This window comes from Hibiscus syriacus, unplaced genomic scaffold (assembly GCF_006381635.1).
Source record: "Hibiscus syriacus cultivar Baekdansim isolate YM2019G1 unplaced genomic scaffold, ASM638163v2 tig00116962_pilon, whole genome shotgun sequence".
Taxonomy (NCBI): Eukaryota; Viridiplantae; Streptophyta; class Magnoliopsida; order Malvales; family Malvaceae; genus Hibiscus; species Hibiscus syriacus.
Window position 1 is genome coordinate 4,288,018 of NW_024063488.1, and position 6,434 is coordinate 4,294,451.

The 6,434-nt window shown below is 33.4% G+C and overlaps 1 long non-coding RNA gene across 1 annotated transcript; it reads left to right on the forward strand.

Annotated features, from left to right (window-relative positions):
• The first annotated feature begins 2,486 nt into the window (after nt 1–2,486).
• On the forward strand, nt 2,487–2,770 carry LOC120190444. The gene is made up of 2 exons (XR_005522618.1): nt 2,487–2,600; nt 2,679–2,770. It is a non-coding gene; the product is annotated as an uncharacterized LOC120190444 (long non-coding RNA).
• Nucleotides 2,771–6,434: the final 3,664 nt, after the last annotated feature.

Genomic DNA, 6,434 nt, shown 5'->3' on the forward strand with positions numbered 1-6,434 from the left:
TAATTTTTGGGGATTTTTATTCTGTAGTTGATTTCAACAAATAAAAGAAAATTTACGTGAAAACTACCATTACCGACGAATATTTTGTGACTAACGCATGTTAACGGATTGGTCCAGTATATTGGCTCCTGCATTAAAATCATGTCGTGCCAAGGAAATTTTGTCAGTATATTTGTTCAAAGTAAAACTTTTGCATGAATAGATAGAAAGACTTATTCATTCTGCCTGGCTTTACAATGTTATCTGTATATCTTATATCTAACATTAAATTTATATAATATGATTTATTGGTTGGCTTCAAGTTCACTTAAGAGCATAACCATAAGAAAAGAATATTGCTTCATTACTTGGCTCTCCGGCATCACAATTCCTCGTTTTCCAGGGCCATGCATTTGTCATAGAAGCGTCGCTATGTTTTCCCTACAATTCTTACAGCGACTTTAAGTTTGGGTCATATGTCATTAACAAATTAAGTGCAACCTAAAAGATTGAAGATCAATTATTGTACTTTGATACTAAAAACAAACGATTAGGTAATGCTAATGATTTAGTATTCAAAATCTTAAGTATTCAAAAGGAAGCCAATTCTTTTAAGCAGCTTTACCATATGATCTGATGTTTAAATATATCTCAAATACTTAGATTATAATTTATGTTGGTAATGCTAATGATTTAGTCATTAAAAAAATGTAACGAGGAACACAAACTATTACTTTTGAAAAGTAATTTAAAAGTGTTGTAAAAAAATACTTTTAAAATATTTTTGAAAAATACAATTTAAAATTTAACTATTTAGAATTACTGTCAAATATGATTTTAAAAAGATAAAATATTAATTTTAGACGTTATGTTGTAAATCAAAAATATAATATACGAGGATAAAAATTAATTTCACTCAAAAGTAATTTTCACAATAAATCTAGAAATTGAGCGCATGAGGTAGGTTAAAAATCATTTTTTAACCATAATTTTAAATTAATTTTAGGGTGTTTAACATTGCATATCGGTTGAAAATCATTTTTCATTGCTAGAAGCTTTCTTAAACTGCCCACGTATTTTCTGTTATTTAGTTGAAGAAAATATTGGCAAATTATTTTTAATAATTTAAAATGATATTTATACTCACATTTTTTTATAAATTAAAATATTATAGATTTAAAATACTGATAATAATAATTGAACTATATTCAATGTCTAAATACTAACTCTTCAATAAGTGATTTTTACTCGGTTATATATTGGTCCGACTCGTAATACGTATTGGAATTGATGTTATGAAATTAAAATTTGTATTGAGAGAGTTGTGGCCCAATTTTGTTATATTTTAGGTATCGTAAAAAGCAAAAGTCCCGAAAATGACCCAAAAGGCGAAAAGAATGGGACAGTGGGGTGAAAGGCTGCCACGGCTCCATTATTGAACTCCACACATATCCCTCCCTTTCCGGTTACACACTAGCGTTTGGAGTTGGGAGATTCTACTAACACGGTTAAATATAGTGTACTGGTTAAATATGTGATCGATTAAAAGTATTATAAAATATTATATGTTTTTACGTGGAGAATGGTCTAAAGTACAGTTATTTAACAGGAAATGAAGGCACAAGGTTGCCGAGGACAGGTTACAACTACTTCGAGAAGTAACTGGAGAATTTAGGCCCGGAGATTGACTGCACTGATGGAGTCAGTGGGTGCAAGAAAGACGACATTGATGGATGTTTTAGCGGGAAGAAAGACTGGTGGATATATCGAGGGTGATTAGAATTTCCGGATACACCAAGATACAAGAAACCTTTGCTAGAATTTCTGGATACTGTGAACAAAAGATATTCACTCGCCCCAAGTTAAAGTCAGAGGATCCTTGATTTACTCAGCTTCCTACGGCTTCCTAAAGATGTCAGCAAAGAGGAAAATATGGTAAGAAGTCTCAATTATGTAATTTTCAGTGAAATAAAGCATGACTTAAATTGTTTAATTTAGTCCCTAAACAATATTGCTGTTATCTTTTAGATTTTTTGTGGATGAAGTGATGGAATGGTAGAATTGGACAATCTCAAGGATGCCATAGTAGGGCTGCCAGGAGTCACAGGGTGTCAACTGAGCAAAGAAGAAAGAGGTTGACAATGCAGTAGAGCTGTTGCTAATCCCTCAATTATATTCATGGATGAACCAACATCTGGCCTTGACGCGAGAGCGGCAGCCATTATTATGAGGACTGTCAGAAATACTGTGGACACTGGAAGAACAGTTGTTTGCACTATTCATCAGCCTAGTATTGATATCTTTGAAGCCTTGATGAGTTGCTACTGATGAAAAGAGGTGGGCAGGTGATTACTCCGGATCACTAGGCCGCACAACAATATCATTGAATATTTCGAGGTATGTAACTATAGCATGGTCTTCAATATCTAATACACTAATCTAAAGTAGAAAGAAGGCATCATTGATTCCTCTCTTGTTCACCATGCAGTCCATTCTTGGAATCCCCAAAATTAAGGACAAGTACAACCAGCTACATGGATGCTAGAAGTGAGCTCTGTACCTGCTGAAGTTAGGCTCGGAATGGACTTTGCCGAACACTATAAATCATCATCCTTGTATCGGTAAGTCGAGACATAAGCAATACCGACACTAATTCAATTGTTTACCTTTTCTTAGTAACATATGTGTCTGTGAAACAGGAGAAACAAGGCATTAGTAAATGAGTTAAGCACACCACCCCCGGGAGTGAAAGACTCTATTTCACCACTCAGTACTCGCAATCAACATGGGGTCAATTCAAATCATGCCTTTGGAAGCAATGGTGGATTACTGGAGAAGTCCAGATTATAACCTTGTCAGATATACTTTCACTTTGCTCTCTGCACTCATGGTCGGTACTATTTCCTGGCAGGTCGGCACTAAAAGGTTAGTACCTATTTTCATGCTTATAATGCTAACAATTCTTATTCTTTTGTATCTGCAATAAACCCGATGCTTCAAGGTTCAGGGAATCCACAACTGATCACAATGATAATTGGGGCAATGTATGCTGCGGTCTTGTTCGTCGGAACATTGAAAGAACAGTGTTCTATCGTGAAAGAGCAGCTGGCATGTACTCTGCGTTACCTTATGCCTTGCACAGGTGAGGGGAAATCCATTGATTTCATTAGTCTCTTAATCTGTAAGTTCAAATGATTAACCTATATAAGGTGCTAAATGATTAAACTTTAATTATATGGAATGCAGGTGTTTGCGAAATACCTTACATTTTTGTCCAAACAACATACTATACACTCATTGTGCTATGGTGGGCTTTCAATGGACGGTGGCAAAGTTCTGGGTTTTTTTTTTCATCAACTTCTCCTTCCTTTACTTCACATTCTATGGAATGATGACTGTTTCCATCACACCAAACCATCAAGTGGCAGCTATTTTCGCCGCAGCTTTCTATGCACTCTTTAACTTGTTCTCCGGTTTCTTATTCCAAGACCGGTACGTTACTTCTTTCACAAGAAATTGAGATTGTTTTTAATCATGTCCACAATCAAAGCTGATATAAAATCCATCACTTCCTTGAAATTCAGAGAATCCCCAAGGGGGGTCTGGGTATTACTGGATTTGTCCGTGGCATGGACGGTTTACGGACTGATGGTGTCACAGTATGGAAATATCGAAGATACCATTAAAGCACCTGGCATCACGCCTAACCCTACGTTAAATCATATATCATAGATCACTATGGCTACGATTCGGACTTCATGGGACCAGTTGCTGCAGTTTTGGTTGGCTTTGCAGCGTTCTTCGCCTTCATGTTTGCAGACTGCATAAGGACATCAACTTCCAGACCAGATAGACACCAATGGATTATGCATGAAATTCTTCTGGAGCATGTGTTGTACTTTTACAAGCAAAATGGACCTTGTAAATATTGACAATAGAGAGCCATCCAAAAATTCCAAATCTCATCTCCAGTTTCATTATTACTGTTGTTGTTCTTAATTTAAATTCGTGTAAGCATGATAGCATAGGTGATGACGATGGGTTTAGTTGCAAGTAGAAAATGTTACAAAAGTTGTAGCTGGAAATGTAAAGTTTGTTGAATATAATCTCACAAGGGAATCAATCATACTGTTCTACGTGACTTGGTCCAGGTTCAATTCATGAATTGCAACATTAGCTAGCTTTATACTTGGTCCTCTCATTTATAATTTTCAAAAATAAATAAATAATATCAGAATTTGATGTTATCAAAGCTTATGGTTCATTGACATTGAAAAAACTTTAGTTAATATTAAGTCTCTGTCGATATCTTTACATAATCCTTTCTTCAAAAGAAATCATGTTAACTTTACATAATCCTTTTCTTCAAAAGAAATCATGTTAAACAATCAAATAATTGACAGGAAAAAAGTGATTATTTTAATTAAAATAAAATTAAGTCAAAGAAAGCATGAAAAAATGGTGCTACGTCATGGACTTAATCGAAGAATTTGAGATATTGAAACAGAAATTTGGAAGTGTCAAAGATGGAATGCTGAAAAACCAACCATAAATGACAAGTGGACGGTGAGCGCCAAACTTTCGTACGAGTTTTTGGTTGTTGGGCCCAAGTGGCTGAATTCCACACAATTGCTTGACGACGTAGCTCACATATGACGAAGTCACACACGCAATTTTACAAACAAGTGGCGGCTGTTCTCGCCATACCTCCAAATATCAACTTTCAACCATTGTTATTACGTTAGCAAACGCCAGTAAAAATCTTTGTAAACTCTCCTATATTTTCCATTGAAATATATTTTAATAGGTTAAGTTTTATAATTATATTTCTGAAAATAGCATATATTATTATATTCTAAAATATTTTTAGAAAAAATATTAATTAAATGATATATAGGTTTTAAATCTGTGGAAAAAGTTTAATGCATACGTAATCCCCATGTTATTGGAATCAAGAGGACGGCGCATGAGGGTAGCTTAAAAATCTGACTTTACCACAAAGTGGTCCAAATTCCAAGGTCTCAAAGAGTCGAGTCCCGACGAATCAATTTCAAACTCAGAGGGAAATTCCAAATTCCTTTTCGCACTTCTAATTTGCTATCGTAAAAAACAATATGAATTTACAATATAATTAAAAATATGGTGATAATGGATTTTATAATTTACAAATGAGATTAAAAAAACTTAAAAGGTTATCTTTGAAAAAAAAATACGATGATTTTTTAATCTCAAGTGTATAAAAGTTCAAATATTATGTGCTAAAAATACTTTTTTATGGGTGTGACAAATATAATATACAATAAAGTATTTATTTTTTTATGAGTTAAAAACTCTACTAAATCTCGACATTACTGGGGTGTCTAAGGAAAGGCAGCCAAGGCTAAGAAAAAGTGCTACCGTAAATATTAATATATTTTTAATATTTTCGATAAAGCGTTACCTAAAATATTATTTTTTTACCTGAAATATTAATATCGAGCGCTATTTAAAATGTTATTTTTTCTACATAAAATGTTAATATCAAAAATATTCATTTTAGATAATGAAATTCACATTTCTAATAGAAAAATGATATTTAAAGTATCGTTCTATTATAAATATTAAAAAATTATTAACATTTTTAATAACGCATTTCCTTAGACTTATTTTAGGCTATCGTAGAAAAAAACTAGCCAGATTTACTGCTTTCCTCTACCATCTCATCTAGGGATGGCAATGGGTCGGGTCGGGTCGGGTTTTTTGGTCACCCGACCCGAGAAGAAAGGGTCCTTCAGCCGTGATCCGACCCGAAAAATTCCCTAAATATAGGTAAAATTATATATATTTCGGTCGGGTCGAATTTTTTCACCCTAAACCCGACCCGACCCAAATCCGATTTTTTTTAAAAAAATCCGACTCGATCACCCGATCAGATCGAGTCGGAATCTATGGGTTCGCATTGAGTTACCATCCCTAATCTCATCTTTGAAAGGAAAAAAATATCAAAATTTTCAGTCCACTGTGTCATATCTTAAAGCAATCAGGTGCGGCCTCGTGTTGGACAGTTTTAAATTTATCCTATGATTAGATTCTCCAATGATTGGATGGATGTATATGTCTTGTATTATTAAAATAAAATTTGACCACTCATTTACTGAAATATAAATTAGATAATTTGTTTTTTAATAAGTACAAAAAATAAAATTGACCGCGAATGTATATATATATATATATTATATATATATATATATATATTATATTTTGTATTTTTTAATGAATAAAATGAATTCATTTAACGTTATATCATATTAATAGTTTTATTATATATATAGTCAGAGATATAAAACATTGTCTTGAACAGAAAATGTTGAGAGATTTGATTAGTGGGTTGGGAATTTCCCCTCCGCTAAAAAGGATATGCTAATAAGTTTTATGCCATGTTGATAAGATTTAGGAGAGTCAAGCTTATCCTATTT